Source organism: Zerene cesonia, chromosome 28 (genome assembly GCF_012273895.1).
Source record: "Zerene cesonia ecotype Mississippi chromosome 28, Zerene_cesonia_1.1, whole genome shotgun sequence".
Classification (NCBI taxonomy): domain Eukaryota; kingdom Metazoa; phylum Arthropoda; class Insecta; order Lepidoptera; family Pieridae; genus Zerene; species Zerene cesonia.
This window is the reverse complement of record NC_052129.1, coordinates 3,804,035-3,829,676: the sequence shown is the minus strand read 5'-3', so window position 1 is coordinate 3,829,676 and position 25,642 is coordinate 3,804,035. Positions and strand designations below refer to the sequence as shown.

The following is a 25,642-nucleotide window of genomic DNA, read 5'->3' as shown; positions in this document are numbered from 1 at the left end:
AGCTGGATACGGACTTACGCGGGTGAAACCGCGGGGCGCAGCTAGTAAGTTAATGTGAATAAAATGTCATGTCAAAATGAAAAGCAGATACAGTGCTACCAACTTATCTTTGAAATGGCGAAACATGTGACTAAAGATGTTGAATTGTCCACTATTGATTATTTCAAGTTCTCTGTGTGTTTTGTTGCCATCTTTCTTATTTAATTGTGAAATATGTTGAAAGTTATTAAAAAACTATATGATATTTATTGATGCTCGGAATACTGCTCTATATGTTGAATATTGTTTTAAAGGTTACGCCGAAGTGACGGTTACGACGCCCTTTATTTTAGATATAAGTTTGAACTGTATATAGGTCGTCTAGCGCCACACTTTCCCATGCTGGAATAAATACTGCTCTAAGACATCACGGTTACCCAGAGGAATGTTGGAATACCTGTATATTATTTATGGTTCTATTAATATTCTAAAAAACAGAATTTTCAATTTATAATGTAAATAAAAAGATGTTGAACCTCAAGATTTATTATAATGAATTAATCTACACTAATATTATAAACGGAAAACTGTTCTATTCTTGTACTTTTGTATGTTTATAACATTTTCACGTCAAAACCATTGGACCGACTTATTATTTCTATTGTTGACGATAGTTATCTTGAAAACATAAATGTTAGGATTAAGATAACTGCGGATACGGCAATCTCAAAGAGCTCCTTTGATGTGTACTTAGAGATATACATCGCTTATCGGATGGTGTATAAATATTATGCTTATTTTACATTTAAATGAAATGTTAAGTACACTACATATAAATTATAGATATATCACAGTTGTTAATTAGATACACATGTGAAACTTAGCACCACCAGAAATTATAAGATCATTGAGCTATTAATTTCATCTTATTTACCATAGGGTGCCTTAGTAAGTGGATTTTCAGGGGAAAGCCAGACGAAAGCCATCTAATTGTATTTATTGGGTTTCAGCATAAGTTATATTATATTAACATCATTAAATATCTAATATAGTCTTAGTGCGCGCTATGGATGAACTCATCTATTATAAAACTATATATACGCACGTTACCTCTCATAGTTTAAGTATAGTTTATGAACCAATTTATAGTCTGTGATGCAGTTTGTTTGCACGTGGGTGCAAAATTATGTTTCCTCCATATGACAGCGAAACTAGAGATTTTGATAAACGCTTATGGGAGTTTTATAGAACTGTACTGTATGCCTACATGATTAAGGAATAATTCCCTAAACCATTAATTAATTTAAATTTAGTGATGTCTGATTCAGTTTAATGATTTCCAGTTTCATAAATAAATGCCTCAGTCAAATATAGTATGTTAAAAGTCAAAATCCTACTACGTTCCTATTAATCCTATTGGCGTGGTGTCAGAAGAACTAGTTTCTTTATTAAAATAATGACGATGAATATATTGTCACGCGACATAGCATACGAGGGTCAGGGGTGTTGACCTTAATGGAGAATAAAAGGCCCTTTGATGTAGCCAGATAAACTAAATGGATTTATAGATACTAACGAAACTTACGGCCGTCTATAAGAGGGAAGTTTGTGATTTGGCCTTAGCTGTTATATGTCGTGTTTTGTTACTAGATACTGAAATCTAGGTTTCAGTTACTGTGCAATAATTAGTAAAATAAAGTATTCGTTATCGTTATTCGTTACACTTTCGAAAATTGCCTAACTGAGGATAATATAAACGCATACGTCATAAGGTATGGTAAACCTTACTCATTCTAGCAATATCTGTATCTGGAATTTCCGTTTAATTTCTAACTGTCACACTGTGACCAGGATGCTACAGGTAGTGTCGCTTATATCTTGATTATGCTTATACATATCATATAGAATGCAGTATATGAAAATGTATTATAAGTAAATAGTAGGTACAAGACCAGTTTATACCGGTAAGATTTCCTTATCATCTGTATTAACATAACGACAGATTATTCATAGTCATAAATATTAATAGAATGTGCTCGCTATTTTGCTCCAGTTAAAAATAGTGAAAAATCTTCAGAGCCTAGTTATTATTTTCATTTTCAGAAAATATTTTTTCCATTAAGTGCAGTTGGGCGAAAATGTAGCGAATTTTATTAGATTTTTACACAGCCTAAATATGTCAGTAGAGTACTGCATTTATTGACCTAGAATCAGAAATTTGGCACGTCTCAGTGACATTGCTGCATTGCTGCACCTCTTTGGAGCCGCTTCGTGACCGCCATTACGTCTCTATATGATAAAGAGGGCTTACGGAGTCACGAAGATTGATAGATTTGATTTGATACGGAAGCAATCGATGATACCGAGCAAGATTTTGTTTTAAGGGCCAAATAATTTTTAGGGTTCCGTAGCCAAAGGGTAAAACGGGACCGTATTAATAGGACATCGCTGTCTGTCTGTCTGTGCATCCCTTTCTCACTTGGCTGTACCATTTGATAGTTTAAACTTTCTGAGATATTTAGGTTGCAGCTATAATGAACAACCAAGGTACAGCAACACTTGGCACGGTAGACAATTGGATGGGAATATTTGATTGCAGTTACTCTTTAGCTTATTTGTACAGAATCCCGCGTCCGCCTCGCATTTGTCAGATTTTTTATTCAACACAAGAGAGTCTTTATAAGATTGTCTTTGAAATTTATTGAAACTAAGTTTTTGAGATCTCTAACTATTACATTCGAATTAATTAACGTTTATTCTAAATATTTTGATTATATTCTATGGCAGGGCAAGCAAAGTGATCGGTGGCCTTTTTCTATTTTCCTTTTATATTTTATATTTATTGTATGTAGGTAAATACGTTGGATATTCATTATATCAAATGTAGTTTTCCTGTAATACATCATGCAATCAGATATACAATCAGAATATTAAGAGAATCTATAAAAAAAATTAAGAAAGAAATTCCCTACGTGATAAGGGATCAGTAAATTTAAGGGCAATCGTATGCCGCGGGCTAGCCTTGTTCGTAGACGTAATCCACGTATAGATGAATTCGCTTAGATTAACAGATTAATACAATTTCTTTGTTGTTGTTCTAATTCAATTTAGTCAGTTTCTTAATTGTAGCACTCTTCGAGGTCAGAGAGGATTTCTTCGTGGGAAAAAAACTCGATACACTAGATACTTTGTAAATTACCAGTAATTAAGAACGAATAGTTTGGGAATTAAGTTGCCCAATTAAGAATGCGCCTGTGCTGTGTGCTGCGTGGGTTTTTTTTTGTAGGTCCACCAAATTGGACATAGCACTACAAAAATCGAGAATGTTCTATGATATCTCATATCATGTTATAAGTGCAGACCTTCTCGAGGTGCACACCTCACACTCACACATTATGCAAACTTTATAAAAATAAGTATAATGCAACTTAAATCTTCGTTAAATACGGGTCTGATACAATTTGTTATCACGTCACTTTTAAAAATAAAACAAAATATTTTTGTGGTTATACAATAGTCTGAATTTAAATGCAGCATCCAGTGAAAGTGACATGGAGAAGACGTCTATAATGCAACTAATTAGGTGCATTTATTATATTTCCCAAACCTCTTATTTATTGCGTCATGACTTCGAAATATTATCTATGATAATAATCCCACTGTGTTCGGTTTCACATCTGTTAGTTCAAAAATAATATTGGGCACTCCCATATGTCTTAATGCATGACATAATGGTGTAGGTTTTACTGATTTCAAACCAGTCCTGACATGTTTTAAATTAATTATAAGCAGAATTATACGTACAAGCAAGATATAATAATATTAAATTAGATAAAATCGTACGAATTGAATTTTTACGAAAAATAAAAGTGCTTGGGAATGGAGTGGAATTTTTTGAGAAAGGAAATGATAATCTAATCGGTCATCAAAGCTGGTGTGGTGCGATTCTTTTCGAATGAAGCAGCATTTCTTTTACTTTTTTACTTTTAACGTATTAGTGTAAGAGTGACTAAGCTCTTGGGAATCTGAGTAATTAATAATGATTGAACTATCTAATTACTTATTCGAAAAAATCGCATTATGTAGGTTTTCTCACTAAATGAATAGACCAAATAATATAACAAATAAAAAGTGTGTGTTATATATAACAAATAAAAACAAACGATTAACAGAGAATTCTTTTGTAATTGATTGTCAACATTGAATTTTTCAATTCTGTGTTTCTTAATGAAATCGTAATTAAAATGGAGAATAGTTGAAATAGCTCGTCCATAATCTACTTCAGATTAATTAGATTATTTAACCGGCGATTCGTAATAATAGAAAACGTTTGACCTTAACGGTGATAATTGGAGTTGTTTGCGTTTAACCCAGATCGTAACTAAAGAATAATCCGCAAGAAACAATGCTCTGCGGTCGGATTGCCGCAAAACGAGAATCTTATTACTTACAGCGGGGTGCTCTTGGCCGGTTTTCAGTGCAAATTGCCCGTGAAACGTTTTTGTTTTCACTCTTGTTTCGTGTTCTCGAATCTTAGATAATATCGGTCGCATTGAATGCTGATGTCGCGCCGCATGGGGCGTTTCATCGTCACCGTTTGGATCTCGTTTTGTAATTGCTTCCTTCTCACTCTCGTTTTTGTCCTAAGTTTGCGATTATTCAAATACTTCTGTGAGATTTAAATGTGATATGTATTTATCTGTATTGGGATATTCTAAAAGTTAATTCATTTATGTCCCTTGTGGTTAACAGTTCTTCATGTAGACATATTTTTTTGTATATTCTTAACGACTAGTCATATTTGTACAAAACAATCAGTTGTGTATGCTTTCAATTTGATACATCTGTTGTTGTTACTAAATATGTGAGAAGACACAAGAGTTCGCTCAGACATTTCAGTCGCGCATCTGAAGACAGTGTCACTATATAAAAAGTAACTGTCGCAGAAACCGCGGGTTTTTACGAGTTCATTTACAGCGTCTCGACGGCACGTTTATTACTGACTGTTTATTACTTGGACACATGTTGATCAGTGTGATCGTTCACTTTCGCTATTCGTCCGTTTTGGGCTGGGGGACATTTATGTATCAGTTTTTGAATTATATTTAGCCAATGTTTGAATAGTTTGTTATTGAGAAGTTGGTTGGAAGTGTGTCGTAAGGAATAAGTTTTTTTTTGCTGTCGGGGTGGACGACTGAGTTGATCTAAAATGTATGTACATACTGGTATGAGTGTCGTAAACGTATGAGGGTAATTTGTTATAGGTACATTTCGTTTATAAGTTTCACAAAGCCGTGATTGCTGAAAACGCTAATTCACGCTTGTCGATAACTGAAAGGAGGTTTCCTGTTAAACGACCTGAATTTTAATGTATGGCCACGTGTAAAACTTTCCCCTAAATATGGTTAAATTAAGCTTAATACTGGTGAAGAATTAAATTTGTATAAGTATAGGAATGTTATTTATGGTATTATTGATTGGGTAAACATGTTTATGTTTTCATTTCAAATGTATAATTCTACAGACTTTTATTACTACGTGCTTTATTATAATGAATTAAGATCTGATTTCTCATATTAATATTAAAAACCCTCCGAACAATGTTGTTTACCAATGTACGAGTAATTTCGCAAGTAATTTCCTTCAAAAATCTGAAGCGTTTCCATTCGTTTTTGTCCGATTCATTATCCCCACATTCAACACGAATTAAGCGTCAATTAAAACATTAGCACGAAAGGATTATTAATTATAATATAACTTAGTATTAGTTACAGTAGCCGTAGTTGTTGGAAATTACACCTTATCACCTAAATGCTAGGTTGTATTTCAGCTCGTTGCACGGTTGACCGCTAGTCACTTATCGGGAAATCAATAAGCAAGTTCACGGGAAAGGTTCATTGCGAATGGAACAATACCAGCCCATTATTGTATAGCTTGAATATATTTTCTGTTATTTCGTTGGCTGGGAATATAGCTTGTTTTAGTGCTATTTTTGTTACCTGATTTTATGTTCTAATCGTGTGTGTTTTATATTGCATATAGTTGCGTGCATGTTTACTGTATAGATCATATTTCTATCTTTATTAAAAAAAAAACATTTTTTTTCGTTATATTATATTAATTCGGTAAGAATTATGTATCATTAATTTATTAATTAAATTCACATGTTTTTAAGATATGTTTAATATTGTGAAGCATCGTGTTTGAATTACCTAATTTATTGATATATCTTGAGAAATCTTGATCTAGAAATAATCGTACCGGGTTTAAGGGCGTAAATTAAAGACATGAAAGCATTGTTAGTGCATTTTATTTATATTATGAAACGACTTATCGTGTCTGATGTGAAATGCAAACAATTTGAGAGTGACTTTATTACTCAATAATGCTAACATTATATAATATTAGATTTATATAATACTAGGTGCACGTCGCGGCTCAGCCCAGAAGTTATGAAATAAATTTTTAATAATTAATTACTTCTGCTAAATTTATTAAGCACATTATATTACGGCCGAAGTAATATTATCCGTTGCATAATTGTCATCTTAGTTAGTTAGTAATTTGGTTGTTGAATAAAATTCCAATAATAATCTGAATGAGAGGTCGTATGAATAAATTGAGGACGGAATGAAATTTGTAATCCTACTTCCTACTATCCTATCCTCTTTCACGAACTTTCTTTACTGAACCGATTGTTTCGTAGACAGCTGGACAACTGGAATAACATATAGACAACTTTTTATCCCGATATTCCTACGGGATACGGACTTACGCGGGTGAAACCGCAGGGCGCAGCTAGTATTTTATATTCTTTAAAAGATTTGTCACACAATCGAGAGAAATATTCCGCCGCATCCATTCAGCAATTGAATTAGAGTTTTCTCGCAGAGATGTGAATTTCCATAACAAACTCGAATTTATAACAGTCTTGCAGCACCTCAGAGTAATAATATATCGATCGGTGCACCCGAATTGCACTCCACAAGTTTCGTATCAATGGGGGTTAATTTTGGTGAAATGAAATTAGTATTTATTTCGAGGCGGGTAAGGTTTGAAATGGTTGATTAGATAACAATGGGGTTTAGTGCAAGGGGCAGTGTTATATGCGTTTTGCGTGATCAGTGTTTCTATGGGTGGATGGATATAACTAGTTTTTTTTTGGGGATCTCTGTCAAGTGTGTTGTAGGGCAAGTTTGTTTGCGGAGAACTCGGCTTGTTAGCAGAATGTTAGGTTATGAATAATGTAGTCTGTATGACGAAGTAAAACAATATTTTAAAGTCGTTTATTTTGTATGATTAACATGGCATTAATAAATTCTATGCTTTTAGTTGTGTGATGTTTGCGTTGTTTATATTGCCTTTACCCAATACTCGTATATATTATTTTAATAAATGTCACTCAAATTATAATAATTTGTTTGTTTCAGGTACAATCATTGATTTGATAGGTGAGATACAAATTTATTACATCGCCGATACAATTGACTGTTAATGTTTAGATGTCAAGTTAGCTAAATATAACAATATTATTGTATTCCTTTGAGAAATGGAAACGGATAAACCGTTTAATAAATACGATACGATTTTCTATAGTAATGTGAAATAGCAAAACATTATATTCACATTCAAATAAGTTTATCTGTTTTCATTATATTTAGTTATAATATTGGCTTCTAAATAAGTTTAATCCGAAGCGTAATTGGGGCAGACGTCAAATAAAACATTGCCTTTCTATTTGCCTAAATGTGAGAATTGCAATCTCTTGCTATTGGGTTTTGTGCACGCAGGGGGACGCAGTTTAGAATAATAGATTCTTATCTTATGTTTTTTTATAAAATTTCTTTTTCACTAAGTTCAAAATAAATAAACCATTCTACAAACGTTAAAGAGCACTGTATTTGTAATGAATATCAGATATGATAAAATTATATCTGTTTGTGATAAAGTACCAATGAAAGTCTTATATACAAAGTAAAGCAAACTGCTACATAATACAGCTTAAATAATTCGGATGTCAGTAAGCTTCGATCGTTAATAACAAGATACCAAGTCAGGAACAATAATGTCCCATCATAAGTCCAGTAAATGTATAACTGAATTAAATTCATGTCGATAAGGTTGAATTTATTTTGGTGTATATTCACCAGCTAGATAAGCCGATACTTTAAGTGCATCTTGTGAACAACACTTGCACCTTTAAATATATGTTTTAAGTTTTGATTTAACGTTTGTTTTCAACTAGGATTTCGATAATCACATTTAACCAAACCAAATAAAAGTATATTTATACGAACCGAGTATTAATTAAGAATTCCATAGATTAAAAAGGATATAATTGTTGTTTTCGATGATTCAACGTTGTCTTATCGTTGCAAGTTGAGTAATATTTTGTGTAGGACTAATAATGTTTTATCTATCGACTCATACGTTTCTGTCTATGTGAATATTTTTTATCAAACGGATTTATCAGTGGACGTCATTGCAATTATGCAAGGGATATCACAATTGCAATAAGATTGCGATATCTATCAATATTTTAAATCAAATTGACTGTTAATCTGATCATTTATAGAACAACTATCTCGAAGACGATCAACATTATTAATGTAATCAGGATTATGTGAGGGGAGTTTGATAATTGTTTCATGAGTGGATTTTCTCTCGCCGTAGTGTAGTGTCGTTTTCCATACAATTTTTTTCTATTCGTTACAATGTTTCCTGGTCCTTTGTTAATTTGTAAAGCGTGTCTAAAGGCCCATTGTTCGTGTGAGTGCGAGTCAACCACCTGTACGTGTTACGAAATCTTCGATGGTTTTGTCTCATGGAATGAGTTGATTTTAAAATTGTTTGTAAGATTTGCGGATATTGTCTAAGGTAACTGCTACTACAGGAGAACAAGACCGTCGAGTCTGACTGTTTGTCTTGTGATGATGACGATCACCCTTTTTGCCAAGAGCTTGTGACGGTATCTACCTAAAATTCATATAAAATACTCTATCTCACGGTCTGCCATCCTGGGGGCTGTGAAAAAATCAACCTTGACTCAGAAGCTTGATGTTATCACAAGATGCGGCTGTTTGTGCTGCAAATTACCGACTCACGCAAGGGAATCTAAACACACATATAAACGTAAACTCAGAATCTTGAAATTTGGTACGAAGCAACGTTGTACAACAAAGATAAAGGAAAATTGCGTAAAGCATTTTGGTGATATCATGCCCTACCTAAACGTTTGTACTGAACAACAACGGATATTCTGTCTAGTCTTACTGCATTATATACTTACTATATTAGTCTGTAGTATCTGTATGTAGACTGTAGACAATATACAGTCTACATGGTTCTGAAACATCCGCTTGATTATAAATGATTATCAGTTCTCGTATTATCAGATGAATGCATGATTAAGTATCAAACTAGTTCATACCTCTTCTCGGAACTTTGGAGCATCGGAATTAGAATTCTCGCTTTGACACGAGGGTTTAGTGGTATTTCCATGTCAAGAGATGATCGGCTTAATTGTACCCAGCTATCCTTAACCTACTATTGTTATAAACTTGAACGAACGCCGGGGCTACATTAGCGCGCAATGTACGCATCGGGTTGGCGCGCTAAAAACATCGTGGGTGCTATTCCTGTATATATGTTTTTCTTAGACCTTCCATGATATCTTTGTTTTCCATGATAAGAATGTAAAGTTGATGAGTTTGTTTGTTTGTTTATACGCGCTTATCTCAGGAACTACTGGTTGGAATTGGAAATGATTGTTGTTGAATAAATAGTCCAGTAATTGGGGAAGGCTGTGTAAGTGCGTATTATCTTGTACGACGTGGGACACAATAAAAAGTTTTCTATACTTCTTAAATATGATATATTGAGATTATAAACATTTTCTTTTTTTATATAATCATTGGGTAATTAATGGCGTAAATCTCCAAGTTATTATAAAATATACACAATATTTATGAATATGTAATTGGACAGCGAATTATTACGCGCTTCAGTTATTCCGAATCGGCTTTAGTGTTGAATAAAGGGTCAATTAATTGCTTTTATGATCAATTAATGTACTCTATTTGTATGCTATTAGCTCGATATTAATTACAAATTTATTGCTATTTTATGTTTCAATTTTCAGCTCTGAAATAGGAGAGCTCTAATGAACACATTTGTGGATCGTTTATTATGGTATCTATATGAGCTTTTAATGTCACTGAGAAAAAATGTTGAGAAGCTAAATAAAAGTTTTCATTTTAATTAACAGTTTTAATTATATATATAAGAAGATAATATACGGGTGTTAAATTCGGTAAGAACTGCCTTCTTATTAATGCAATTTAGAATAATATACGGTGGAATGTCTTATTATTGTATGAAACATTCAAGAGTATGTAAGATATACTTAATAATAACTTGATTAATTTGATACAACTGATTGACCAACTGATAAACAGTAAAATGGCTTTTGTATGACATCAAATACAATTTTTTCAGTTTTATATGTTTGTGTGTACGTGCCTTTTACAATTATTATTCTTTTCTTTTACGGTTCTTCGCTAGGAGAGATCTTAATACACGTCTTGCTATAAGCATATAAGATCATTTCATATTATTATACATTGATGTTCTGGTATTAAAATCATCATCAATTTACCATCATCGTCCCTAAGTGATTGAGATTGTAGGTGTTACAAAACTACTACAGTACCTAGAGTATCTAGTCTCCATCTCAGTTCTAACTTAATTGATAACAGTTTTAATTGTAACCCCGTTAGTACGTAATCAGGCCCCGTTGTTACCGTATGTGCTATTGTCTCACCCGATTAGGAGAGCCATTGTTGTAGTGGAAGATCATTGTGTTCTTGTTAAGGTAATCGCGCGTCTGGTGATACTTGGGGTCAGTTTTTCGGCGTGACACTGTAACAGAGCATTGCCGAAGTATAATTCCCTGTACAGAATAAGCCTCTTATCTATTTTCAGTAATAATAAAAAAATGTAGTTAGGTAAGATTAAAGAAATTTGGCGTTAAATAAAAAAGTAAATGTATTTAAACATAAACACCAATGAAAGTCATGCGTAATTGATATTCTCCGAAATCGTAGGTATATAATTTGTTCTATAATGAACTGTGTGTTTCATAGAAATTCAGTGTATAGACGGAATTTTATGCCTACCCCGTTTCCAATGCCGAACAAAAAAAAATGTATGGTAACATTTACTTTAAGTGTTTCTTGTTTAGATTTTTAAGAATAGGTATATACAGGATTCGATGTCGTGTTATAAAACCAGCAATTTTAAACATTGGCAATATCGCTTCCGTCTCATTTGGTTTATTCAAATCCGTTTAATGGGCGAGGGTAGTTCGGGAGCTGACAAATTGCCTACTAGCCAGACGGGGGTCGGTAATGCTGGGGGCAGGGCGCGGGTTCGATCCAATATTTGTTAGTTAACCAATAATGCTTTGTTGAAATATGGCCTTCAATATGTGAACGGATATTTAAAGGAGTAGGGGAAAATTTAGTTCAGGTGAATTTTATAATGGTTCTTTGTGAAAACGTGTCTTTCCTTTCGTAACTAAGACCATTTTCTTAAGACTTTAAAAATAAATGGCTGCTATGTGAAGCAATTAGGAATGCTTTGTTAAATTTATCCGAAAGATATAGATAGCTACGGACTCGAGTAGAGTTACCGGGAGATAATCAAGTAGATAAATCAATATCCTTAGGACATTAACGTCAAAAGTTTTGCATATTTTCAAGTACCTGTAGAGTCATGTCTTAAGCGATAAGAATTATTCTTCTCTATGCTTCTCTACGGAACAATTAATGACGCACTCGTAGGTATTTTATTATCGTATCGTCATCGTCAGTAACAATCAGGTGATGGGTCAATCTTAGCTTCATGTAAAATATAAAGTATATAATGAGGGTACCAGTAAAGTTTTTTCCCTACATTTCCTCTGGAATAGATATTTATAGCGGCGTAAACGTCACAGGCTTTACACCTCCTTACTCATCAGGCTTGTGAGATTTTACGAGGTGTGTTAATAACAGTGACATTTTCCTCTCACTGCGTAATGGCTTCAGGTGTTTGTAATAAAAGCAAGAGTGAATTAACGTTGTTAGTACTTATATATTTTGGTCATGAACGTTGTGGTGTGAGACATCTTAAACTGCTATTTTTTTTAGGTTTAGTTGTTAGGTTCCAATTCTTGCTATTTTAGGTTCTCTCGTGTCACCGTGCCGAATAATTAATTATTAATCGTATTCTATCGTGAATTTTAGCTTAAATTTTAATGTATTTATCTGGAAATCCTAAATACACGTGTAAAAGCAATCAAAGCTGATTTTAACGAGCAAACCAAGTCACGAAAAAACAAGCGATAAATAAATGAGTTTCCTTTTAAAATGTAATGGTTATTATGTTTTCGCTATGATGAATTTTGTTACACCGAATTTTTTACATAAATCAAAGGGAACTTTTATTGTACGGTGTAGGTAGGTACTGCGGTCTGCCAAAATAATGAATAATTCATATAAAGCGGATAGCTTTATATTTTTAACAAAGTTCTAGACTGTGTTGTAATTTATTGTGAAATTGGATATCCTGTGGTACATGGAAAGCCGCTGCTACGCTTTTCGTAATACGGAAACATCTTATTTTTCTTTTTCATTTAACTTGGAAACTTGACAGTGTTTTGTCTTGTAAAATCAGACCATATATAAACAAATTGTGGCATAACAAATAGATAATTAACGCGAAGAAAATCTTACTAATATTATAAATTTGAAAGTTTGTATGAAAGGTCTGTATGAAATTTGTTTCAGAGATAGATTAGAGTCTGGATTAACGCATATATGCAATATTCTAGCTGGGTACCAAGCGAGTGAAGCCGCAGGTTCCAGTCAGAAAAAACTTAGTTAGAAAACATTTCAATAATATTTTGTTATTCAATAATGTAGTTTACTGGTAAAGTATGCTATTGACATATTTGATATAAGAATTTTTTCATAATTTCGAAGTGAATTGCATGCACTGCTTTTTTATTAAAACAACGACCCTTAAAATGTGCCTTATAAGTACTTTGCATAAAACTATACACCTTACGGTGTAGAAAATTCGATACATTTTACAACACCGAGTGGATGTAATTAACCGTTCAAAGAAAATTGGCCTTTAAATAAGTTTCCCTTAATACGTTTGTTGCTTGATAACGAGTTTATGGATTGAAATGGAAAATTGCGCCGGGAATGCGCCCCTAGATTAAGGTTGCTACCTTATAGTTAATGAATAACGGCGTTTGTGTAATTTTTGGATCCTACAATGTAAAAATTTGTGTAATTCCTTTTTAAAATAAGTATTTAATACTATAACATACCTTTATACACTATTGGATTACGTGCTTAAAATAAAAATGGAATTCGGAAAGAAATGGAGCCTAAGGATTCATATCCTCTACACATGTAACATTTTTTGCAAATAAAGATTTTTTTTAATTTCCGTTCAGCTTGCAAACAACATCTTGTACACCTATATATTTTATGAATTCCCAAAAAAATTCCAAAATGTTTGATATTAATCGACATATAATACAGCGAGGGTGGCAACCCTACCCCGGCCCCACGTCGGGCGCCAGTTAGTGGTGCCGTGGGACAATTTATGTGCGTTCAATGTTTACGTTTCCCTTATTGAAAATCTGATTATATTGCATGCAAGTGCTTTACTTTATCATCATGTAGCCCACCAGCTCTCGCTTTGCTTCGCTTTTCGCTTTTTTTTTTTTTCGGTTACCAAAAAAATAACCGTTTATTTACGAGAAGTTTTAAATTAGGTTTGGATTTTATTTGAAAACTAGCGGTACATCCCGGCTTGTCCTACGGTACGTGTGCTTTAATAAAAACAAAAAAATTGCTGATTTCATCGAGCCGTTCTTGAGCTTTGGGCTTAGCAACACATTTGGCGATTCATTTTTATTTAAATACAGATCGTAGTGTTTATCTTGAGACTGAAAAAATACTATTCGATCAATGTTTTAATTTATTATTAAAAGTACCAGAGGCTACTTTTATGTATACGTTAAATTTAAAAATCCTTTAAAAGATAAGAAAGAGCGAAATTTTTTTTATAAACCGATACATGCTTATATGGTCAGGTGGAATTATAATTTTAATATTGTATTAATATAATAATAATTATATAAATAAAAATTTTAATATTGTATTAATAAATAATATTGTATAAATATAATTGTAATATTATAATTATTTGGACGTCTGATTAGTGTTCTAGATATAAATAACGCTATCATAAAGTATTAGTTCATTAAATATAACCTAATGAATAATAACACTCTATAATTTGTAAAACCTTATTAACCAGTCAGGGGTAGGGGTGGGTCATACTTGATTAGAATTTACGATCATTTTAACAGTCCTATTAAGAGTCCTATTAAGATAAATTACAGATATTTCGAGTAGAAAATAATCCCGTGTCGGATATCGTTAGATATACAATTTATAGTTTATTCAGCTACAGGTTAAAGCAATAGGCAAATTTATCGTATAAGAGATGTTTAACACGTTTTTTCATACAGGCGTAATTTAAAAACAAATATCCTACTAAATACTATAAACGCGAAAGTTTGTAAGTATGGATAAATGTTTCTTACTCTTTTACGTAAAAACTATTGAATAGATCAATTGAAACTTTAAAATAATATAGCTTATGCATCAGAATAAGACTTAGGCTACTTTTTATCTCACTACCACGCGAATGAAGCCGCGGGTTTAAGCTAGTTGACAATATATCTTTAGGTATTTCAAAAAAAAATTATATTATATTGTGTGTTGTATTCGTAACTTGACTAAAACTGATTCGGATAAAGTTTTACAACGTTTCCACTGTATCGTTGTAAAACTACATTATCTATTATTTTACTAATTAATAGGTTTTTTATAATGAAAACCTGATTCGTAATTAATCGCTTAAAATTACACCGTGATTATTGTGCGTCGGTTTAAAAGTATGCGTCGTTTTCAAAAGATATTTTGTCTCTGGAAAATGTACAAAACCTAGAACGGTTCATACGAGGGCTCGTTTGTCATCGTAATATAAAATATTGACACAGTGTTTAACCTCGAACTGTGTATATAATGTTTACTACACATTAGTTACATGGAGTAGGTACAGTGTAAATAAATGAACATGATGATTGCAATTGTTGACGTCCTTTTTATCTGAATTGATGTAACCAGATATGGGTAGTAACATCTAGCTCTATATCTATATCTATGTATAACTTACTGGTCTACGATACGTACGCTATACGTACATGGAGGCCCGTTTTACTTTTCCTTACCCTTGCCAGTTAACCCGACGTTTGGAATACTTTACAGCGAGCGTGGTCACGGGGAGACCGAAACGTCGAGTTAATAATATAATGAATAAATCGCGTTTAAAATCCGTTAAAAAGTTTTTAATTTCTGGATGTGTGTATGTTTGTTACTCGTTCACGCAAATACTACTGAATCGATTGCAATGAAATTTGGTACGTAGATAGCTGGACAACTGGAATACCACATACATAAATTTTTATCCCGATATTCCTACGGGATACAAACTTACGCGGGTGAAATCCTATAGAAAGAAGGAGGATTAAAAGTATTCAGTGAACATTAAATTTATTCCATGGGGATGTGATATATACCCAAATCGATTTGATGACTAGGCGTGATAGTTTGGCATCATAGTCCTTGTTACTAACCACTGCACCTCTACACGAACGCTTAGTATATCTATACAAATTCTTTAAAATTAATTATAACTAGGCGTTAATTCTATTTCCCTTGCCTGGAATTTTAGCAGGAAATAGTGTTCATTTTGGCGTTCGACCGTTGCGCTAATATTGCTTTTCACGGCAACCCGATAGGAGCAAAAAGTTTTTAACACAGTTCAGAATATCGGGGAATCACCACACTATATGACAGCCGCCGTGACCATTCCCGCCAAAACACTTTGTATAATCTGTGAAGTGCATTTTGTATTTCTATTTCTCGAGTCTTGTCGCTATTATGTTTAAAGCGATTTTTATTGCGAACATAATTTCTCTCTCAAATTTATTGTATAATTTAAATGAAAGTGGAAAATGCAAAAATAATGGCCTCATTAATCATAATGTTTATATTTTTTACTTAATATGCAAATAAAAAGTGTCTAGCGCTTTCATTTGTGTGGAATTAAAATTTTATAATATTAATTAAATAAATTGGACTAACATAATAACATAATTCTGCATAATTCTACGTCTACATCTATATTTTATTTATTTAAATTTTATAACGTTACGGATATTTGCAATTGGAAAAAAATAAAGACATACCTAGGTATTCTATATATGTACATGTTTATAAAATTAAAATTGAATTAAAATAATAATTTTTAAGAAAAATCTAATCTGTCATCAAATTGTTAGAACTAGAAAAAAGAAAAACATAGAAGGCATTAGCTATCATTTTTTGAAGTCGGTTGAAAAAGTTATGTTTGAAAGCATGCACATTTTAGCACGTACTTACATTTTACATCAGTTTTAACGATTGATTTTTTACAAGTCAATAGCTCCCATACTGTATTTTTTTCGCATTGGAATTCACAACTTAACATACCGCCGCTGTATTTACAATTTGATTACATAAAAATGCAATTATAAATGAAAATGTTCGGATTAACACAAAGGCGGCGTTCCAGAGTATCATTTACAAAGACAATGTTCGGACTCCCTGCTCCTGTAATCTTATAATTAATTTTGTTTTCAACGTTTGGTATTTTTGTACGAGGCGGCCGGCCTCTGCTCAATGACCCATATCGAGTGGTGACAGCTTATTGATTCCCCTAGCCACGTGTAGAACAGAAATGTTTTTGTCTTTATTATTAGAATAAGCGTATAGTAATACTGGAGGTAAACTACTGCCTGAGTTTAGTTGGAAAATGGATAGATTAAGATGCCGCTCGAATTGGTAATCTTGAAATCGTAGCGCGTTATATGGATGTTTTGCTCAATAATATCGCTATAGGATTGGCATGTTTTTTGTAGGAACGAATTTTTGTGTTAAGAAATATTAAGGCTTTAATTATATACCTAACAATTATACACATAGTATTTTCTTGTGTTTGGTTTCACGCGAGTATTATACATTTAGAAATTAAAAACTTTTTAACGGGGAGAGTCTCCCCGTGACCACGCTCGCTGTAAAGTGTTCGAAACGTCGGGTTAATAATATAATGAATAAATCGCGTTTAAAATCCGTTGAAAAGTTTTTAATTTCTAAATTATATACATCTTTTGTAAATTCAAGTCATCGCTGTTTAAACATAAACATTGTGAATTAATTTAATGTTCGGTATCGAGTAATCCATATAATTTTCCAGAATTTGTATTTGAGTATTGCACATATCAATAACGTAATCTACGTATGAACATGTTTCCTACTAATTGGCTCTTGGATCTCAATGAGCTTAACACATTCACGTCTAGTCTGATCATTGCTATGACACGTACACAACGCATTTGTCTACCGAAACGATACGATGGATGTTTGGAGTATTTACACTGTAATCTCGTAATGGGGGCGACATTTTGAGACCTGTGCTAATCTATGCATTTTTATAGTACACTTTAATAAGAAATTGGAAATTATAAGTATAGGCTTTTATATAGTAATTTTTATATATGTTATTAATCATGACGAATTATTTTTTTTTCATAGGAAAGTGGAAAATAAGAAGAAAGATTTTTAAGCGCCACTTTTGCTACTTTATGAATACTAGCTGTGACCCGCGGTTGAAACCGCGTAAGCGTGGTGCGTAACCGTATCCCGTAGGAATATCGGTAAAAAGTGCCTATGTGTTATTTCAGTTGTCCAGCTATCTACGAAGCAAAATAGTATTATTATTCACCAATAGATGTCAGGAAAAAAAACACGAATAAAACACAAATATGACATTTTCTAAAAAAAATTCCCAGCTAGATCGATTTATCGCCTCCGAAACCCCCTGTATACTAAATTTCATGAAAATCGTTGGAGCCGATTCCGAGATTCCAATTATATATATATATACAAGAATTGCTCGTTTAAAGGTATAAGATTTTACAATGTATACGAAAGAAGCTAGGTAGGACATATTCAAGTTGAACTTGTCTCATTCTTTATACAAATTTTGTTGTACGCTTTAAATGTTCTCCTTTATCAGCCTTTAATTGACTGATACCACCATCTAAACATCCAACTATATTGCCTTATTTCATACTACGCATACGCTGCGCCTCGCGATTTCACCGACATAAGTCCGTATCCCGCAGGAATATCGGGATAAAAAGTTGCCTATGTGTTATTCCAATTGTCCAGCTGTCTACGTACCAAATTTCATTGCAATCGGTTCAGTAGTCTTTGCGTGAAAGAGCAACAAATACACACACACACATCCTTACAAACTTTCGCATTTATAATATTAGTAGGATTAAATCAGATACAATATTACGAACTTCGCTATCCACTGATGACAAGTATATTGGTGGGACAAATAGGAATGTTGTTCATTAACCTACTTTAACTACCAATTAGCGCGAGTTTGAATCTTGTGTGGTATCTTCTTATAACAGTATTATAATATGCTCCATTAATATATGTGTGATCGCGCTTTCCATCGGTGGGTATACACCCATACCTAATATACCTATAGGACATTCATAACGCAGTCTGCTTGCAAATTCACACCGGGATTTTCAAAGACATTACACACGGCACTTTCTTTGACGGACTCGGAGAGACGTCATTAGTAACGCATTTGCAGTACTTATGTTTCTTTGGTACATTGATACCGCTCCTCTGCGGTACTTCCAAACTAGGAATTGACTAGGCTGTCTTGACTAATTACCATATCGTTGTTGGATGCGTTGTCAGTAATTAGTTAGTTTATTGGCTTTTGTTGAGTGAAGACGCTACCCTCTTCCTTTACGCCTATCGTCGCCTTTTATTAATATGGTAGTTGCTATATTGAAATGGTATGTGAAGATTGTTTTTGTTTTTCCTGCATAAAAAGTCCTAAAATATTTATATGTAATTAGATAACACTTTTGTCATTATTTGCTTAATACGCGTAAATAAGTAAGCGCGAGTCAATATCTCGTATTAAACGTATACATTTATTATTAAGCTTTAAAAGGGACTGATTCTTTATTTAATTTAAATCATACTATCACTTTCATCAATAAGAATTAAAACGATATTAGTTGACAAAGTAGATAAACACTCCAATTTAACATATAGTACATTAGTAATAACAACAATAGATTAGTTATAAAAATTGATCTTTTTATTCAATCGTTCAAAACAGATTTTCAAAATAAACCGTGTCAATAAGCACGAAATTCAAACGTCAGCGCGTTCATAACCGTCCAGTATATTGTTCATTGAATGATAACGATATGATTTCGGACATTTGTGACGGATGAATGTGGCCCCGGCATCAAACAATTAATGTGTGACAGGTCACGAGTTCAGCGTGTAACATCCAAATACTGTGGCCCGGAGCAATCGAGCAATTTGCGGGATGCGTGTGCGCACTGCTCGCGGCGGGTAAGGGAGCTATGGAACGTGATCATTTGTTCTTAAACGTGAATACATTTGGGGAGGCTTATATGTACAGGTCTATCTATGGTATCGTATTGAGTTGAATATATTTTTTAGTATTTTCATAGGGTTTAAATGGATTATATCTTGGACAACGAACCTGATGTTAGTAATTAAATAATTCAGGTAAATAATAAAAAATAAAAATAGGTTTGACAATTTTTTATTTATACATTTCAATAATGCAGCCGTAATCTGCCACTGTTTGTTGGTGTTATATATATACATACACAAATGCAGTTATGTTGGTGACGAATGATAAAAAATATCTAAAGAAAGTAGTAGTTATTAGTTTTATCTTAATGGCGTGTACAAAAATCATAATTTATGAATTCTGTATCAAAATATATATACATACATAGCTTGATCCCTCGAGCCCTCAGAACCCGGAATTATCCGTGCTATCCGGCGGCTTCCACGTTTGCTATATTGCTAAGAGAGAGAGATAACACTCTCAGTTCGCGGCCCAACAGCCACAGCGATGTGATTGAGCGGCTTCATTATGTGATCTTAATGAATCGACTCCACTTTGTTATTTATGAATTGAGTCATTTCGTTTGCTTCGTTTGTTCCACCTTTCGACGTTTGATGTTCTAGTTTCTACGCTGGTGTGTTGTTTTGTGTATAATGAGCCGAATTGATGTAATGATTGCGTGATTTATTTTGATTTGATGCGTCGTTAGGACACCTAATATAGTGATACTCGTTTAAGCATGTTGAAGTGTTTTGTTCAATGTTTAATGTAATATTATTTATTAACTGTTACATAATTAAGTATATTTTGTAAAGACGCTATAGATCGTGGATTTATACAATCACTAGCTGCGCCTTGCGGTTTCACCCGCGAAAGTCCGTATCCCGTAAGAATATCGGGATAAAAAGTTGCCTATGTGTTATTCCAGTTGTCCAGCTGTCTACGTACCAAATTTCATTGGAATCGGTTCGGTACTTTTTGCGTGAAAGAGCGACAAACAAACACACATCCTTATAAACTTTCGCAATTATTATATTAGGATAATATATTTCCATATCAATAATTTGAAATTTACTCTGTACAGCTGTATTCTGTACAATTAATACTTCATACAATTCACTTTTTGTTCAATTACTTTTGCCTACTTTTATTGGAAATATTTTCGACTGTGTGTTGTGTTCATCTGTGCCTGTATATACTGTTTATCGTAATTGCCTAATGCCTAATTTGCTAAATGTTGATATACGATAGTTCTCACTAATTCAATATTGCTCTCTCTCCATGGGAGATGTTTTTTAGAGCATGAATTATGCACTTGGGTTTTAATTATTGATAGTTCTATATTATTACAATCAATGTAAGATGATTGTTACTGCTTCAGCATTTCTATAGAATGTTAACTTCCTTATCTATAAATTCCTATAAAACAATATATGTAACAGATCTAAGTGAAAACCATAATCTTGATTTTTCTTATCACCGTTCGCCTTTCGAGCGTTCACTATAATCTAAAAACTTACTTTATAAAGAAATACTTGTTCCCCAAGAATATAGAGTAAAAACTGTTTGTAAACACGTTGAAATGTTATTTCTCAAGTCGTTAGTTGTCGTCACATGTCGCCGGCACGCCCCCGTCTGCGTTTATACTAATATATGACGTCATAGGTTAGGTACCAAATAGCAGTTGATAGAGTATCATAGATAAGTTGGTTTATAGAAAGGTTATAAGTTTATTAGAAAGCCTTTTACTTTTGAATGACTTAACCTTTTTATATGCTATTTAATCTATGAGAGATTTTGTTTAGATGTATTTGCTTAAAATAAAACATTGATTGATTTAATATAAGGGTAGTCTTGTTATATAAAAGATGTATGCGAATGGTGAATGATAAAAATGAGTAAATATGCAAAAACGCGCTTTTGATCTTCCTACCTTCCTCCAGTATAAAAAAGTGATACCACTGATATATACTCTGTTTTACTTCGAGACATCGATGTCGTCACCTGTCAAGCGGGCACGCCCGTGGCTGCGTACGCGCATGATCGGATGTGACGTCACACTTGCGATACCGGTGAATGTGGGGTCCATATCTTTTACATAAAGCATGAAAACGAAGTTTTTGAGTATTGATTTATTTTAAATCGATTTTAAGGACCAATTTATATACTATATCAGTCATTTAAATATTAATGATTATTTATTAAATAATGAAACTACTAAACGTACAGCTTATTTGTAACAATTTAATTTTGATATCCCAGAGATCATATTTCTTTTGTATCCTCTAATACGATCGGATAAACCTGCTGATCGGACACATCGTACAATTCTGCTTTAGCCACTGTACGTTTTCATCTGATTATTCAGTAATAATTAGTAGTTATATAATATGAACTACTACTAGCTGGTCGCCTGTGTACATATATAGCCAATGTCACTCAGTGAAGTTACAGCTTTGTAATGGTGAAAGAATTTTGGAAATTGCTGCCCGTAGTTTTTATCTGAAAACATTACAAACATACTAACATACGAATCTTTTCTCTTCATAATAATAATAATAAAAAAATAAATAATAGATAAAAAATCGTTGATTTCCAATTTGAAATGCCAAACAACATACGAATTCACATGTTACACGATATTTTTCCTCGCTTCTCATACATAGACCAATAATATTCTGCAATAGTATACAGGCCTTTATAATTCTAAATATACATGTATATAGTCACCCTACACGACTTATTTACAACATGTGTTCCGTAATGCGACGTGATCTGACTATCAGTTGTGCTGCAGTCGGAAGCGAGCCGTGCTTTCGTTTAAAAAACGGATATTGATTCCTATATCCTTGTTATGATCATATGATACACTGGATATCATGTGGCATAGTGCAAATATTCACAAAAAATATAATTAAAAATATGTGGATACTGTCACGCTACGCTCATTGATAAAAGGAAATATTGATATAGAACATGTATTCTAATTGCTGTGTACTGTACTTGCGGAACTAAGAAAAGAAAAAAAGCACACGTAATCTGTATAAGTCATATTCTGAAGAAGTACCGTCTGATTCGATCATACGTGGAAACATATCGCACTGATGTACCTCCCACACTGTCAAAGTACGACGCCTTTACCGCGGCGCAAAGAGGATTTCCCATTTCTCCTTTGTGTCATTAGAAAAACCTACGGTCTATACGCCTTTTATGTGGAGGAGAAATTTCGTGTATCATTTCGGCGTGTTGTTTTCGTAAAATTTGTGTAGATAATAAGAGACTCAATGATAGATCCGTTACGGGTTGGATATCTTATTGTTAACCTACGTCAATGTCATTTGCAGACTCTGTTAAGTAGTCAAACGTGTACTCAACATTACAATAATGGCGGAATTATTGTTATTACAATTTGAATGTGAATTCAGTTTTCTCGGAAAGAACTGTTCTAATATTTTCAATGTGTGTGATTCAGTGGAAAATTCGTTTAAGGACACGGTTGTTTAGTTTATTTACATTGCACAATTCTACTATGTGTTTCCCAGTAAAATTTGTATCGTCTGCCTCACAGTTAGTATATGTTAGCCATTACCCGACTCCTGCTAACCGGCTTGACCGATTTCCTTTTTCATCCGATCAATCTCCTAAGTAATAATGCTATCCTTGTATATTAACGTCTGGTATAGTAACTGTATAGATAACAATATATATACGCATATGAAAATTGTAAAATATTTAACGGACAAGTATTATGAGATCCATAAAAGATATTTTTCCACCTACTGTTCTTCAGTTATCGGTATATTCTCGACTCTTTCCAATCTGCGTTGCAAATACACTGCAGTATAATAACTACAAGGGGATACGGCGCTACGTCTGATTTTTATCCTCCGCCACGTTCCCTTGTCTTCGAGAGCTTTTCATTTATCCATGACTCATTAAAACTCATAATCCTTGCAGACTGCAGAGGGTTCTTGTGTGTGCGCTTCTTATATTTGCCTTGGTGTATTTCTTTTAAGATTTCGTACTGGAGAATCTTTACGTGGTTCTTTTATATTTATTGTATCTATTTATCCATATTATAAAATATTTTTAGTTTTATACCTGCCTATGCTGTGCCTGTAAATTTTGTTGCTTCTTTTGGTTAGTACTGAATATTGAATTTAATAAATATTTTTGTCTGTTCCGGGGCTTGTGATTATATTTTTACGTTATTACACACTTATTTTTTTTTTTGTTAATTTATGAAAAAATACTTTTCCTAATAACAAAAAGTCGTATTCTGTTCACTTTAAATGATTTTAGGTTTTTAGGTCCAAAATGACAGAACCAAAACGGAGTCAAGGTTGCCGGCTAAATACTCGAGGTGCTCTTACTGAACACTTAACCTGTATCTTTCTATAGACTGAAGAATTTCTTCAGGTATGAGGTGGGAACACGAATTTCATAGTGCTATGTGCCAGCGCTACATTTGCCGCCCGGGCTCCGCCCAGGTTTATCTGCCTCAAGAGCTAGCCTTCTTACCTAGCAGTGAAAGGATTTTCTAAATTGTCTTAATTTTTTATTTATTACCAATGAACTGACATATTAACAACTAGCTGCACCCCGAGGTTTCACCCGCGTAAGTCCGTATCTCGTAGGAAGATCGGGATAAAAAGTTGCCTATAGGTATGTTATTCCAGTTGTCCAGCTGTCTATGTACCAAATTTAATTGCAATCGCTTCAGTAGTATTTGCGTTAAAGAGCAACAAACACACATACATCCTTACAAACTTTCGCATTTATAATATTAGTAGGATGAAATAGCCGATAAAATAACTGTTGTCCATATGACACAGTTTAATTGACAGTGAAAACTCAAGCATAAAATATGGATTGAATTTAAAAGCAAATACTTATATGTTATGTGTATATTATTTAAATACGTATTTGATTGTATAGAGTACGATCTCAATATTTGTTGCACCTTTATATTTGGTTCATTTAACGAAAGATAAACTTGGTATCCATTTGACGAATACTTACTATATGTTTATAGAATCAATAAATCAAAAGCTCCTTCTTATTAGCGGCAAATATTTGTTCACTAAACGAAATTTTCGACCAATCGTTATTCTGTATGTTCGTCCGTAATGAGCTCATAGCCGCAAACATGCGCTTTCTCAAATTGCCGCCTCAGGCTTTCCCCAAAATATAATTGAAACACGGGTTATTTCATAACAATGCGGCCCCAACTAAGCCTCCCCTGCCTGTCTAGTTTATTTCCGCGACGGTAGCTGAACGGTGTACTTGAAATGTCATATTTTTCTTCTATTTTAGACATATGTAGGTATATGCAATTTGAACATACTCCGTAGGTACTGCTGCGGTTGGGAGATCCTTTCACGAAAATTGTACGTGCTTTTACAATGCATACCTTAGGTAGGTAAAAAGAAAAATAACGATTTCAGGTAGTAGTTTGTGGGCGAAAAAATTAAAATTCCTCCATAGAAATTATTAGAATGTCAATAATCATAGGGTCTTGTATTGTAAAATAGCGGCTGGTATTTAAGATCGTACCGAAAATTTGTGGTCAGCCAATACTTAAAGTTTACAGTTAATAGCCTTGAAATTTCAACGAAATATCAACGGTACTTTTTATTACTGTCTGTGATGGTACATCAGCTGAATTTCCCCTTCGTAAAATTTTGGGCTTTTATAAATTTAAGTATATTTTTACAATTTGTATATATAAATTACGTGACACGTTGTTTGTCCGCAATGGACTCCCTAAACTACTCAACCGATTGTGATTAAATTTGCCCACTACGTACAGTTATTTATTTATTTAGTAACAAGTAATTTAAAAGTTTTACCCAAAGCATTACATGTTTAGTTTGCATGAAGAAATATAAAAGAATTGGATACAATTTTCATTTTACACTTAAGTATTTTAAAACATTTGATTTATACATTTGATTGAGTTTGGTCCATCTTAAACATAGTTCATATTAACATAGGATAG

The 25,642-nt window shown here is 33.2% G+C and overlaps 1 protein-coding gene across 2 annotated transcripts in view; it reads left to right on the top strand.

Moving 5' to 3' along the window:
* LOC119837655 (IQ motif and SEC7 domain-containing protein 1) overlaps positions 1 to 25,642 on the top strand; it is a 131,301-nt gene that overhangs the window by 24,831 nt on the left and 80,828 nt on the right. For both annotated transcript variants that reach the window (XM_038363372.1, XM_038363371.1), the window contains exon 2: positions 7,410 to 7,430. The gene's annotated coding sequence lies outside the window, so the exon portion shown is untranslated. The remainder of the gene's footprint in view (positions 1 to 7,409; positions 7,431 to 25,642) is intronic.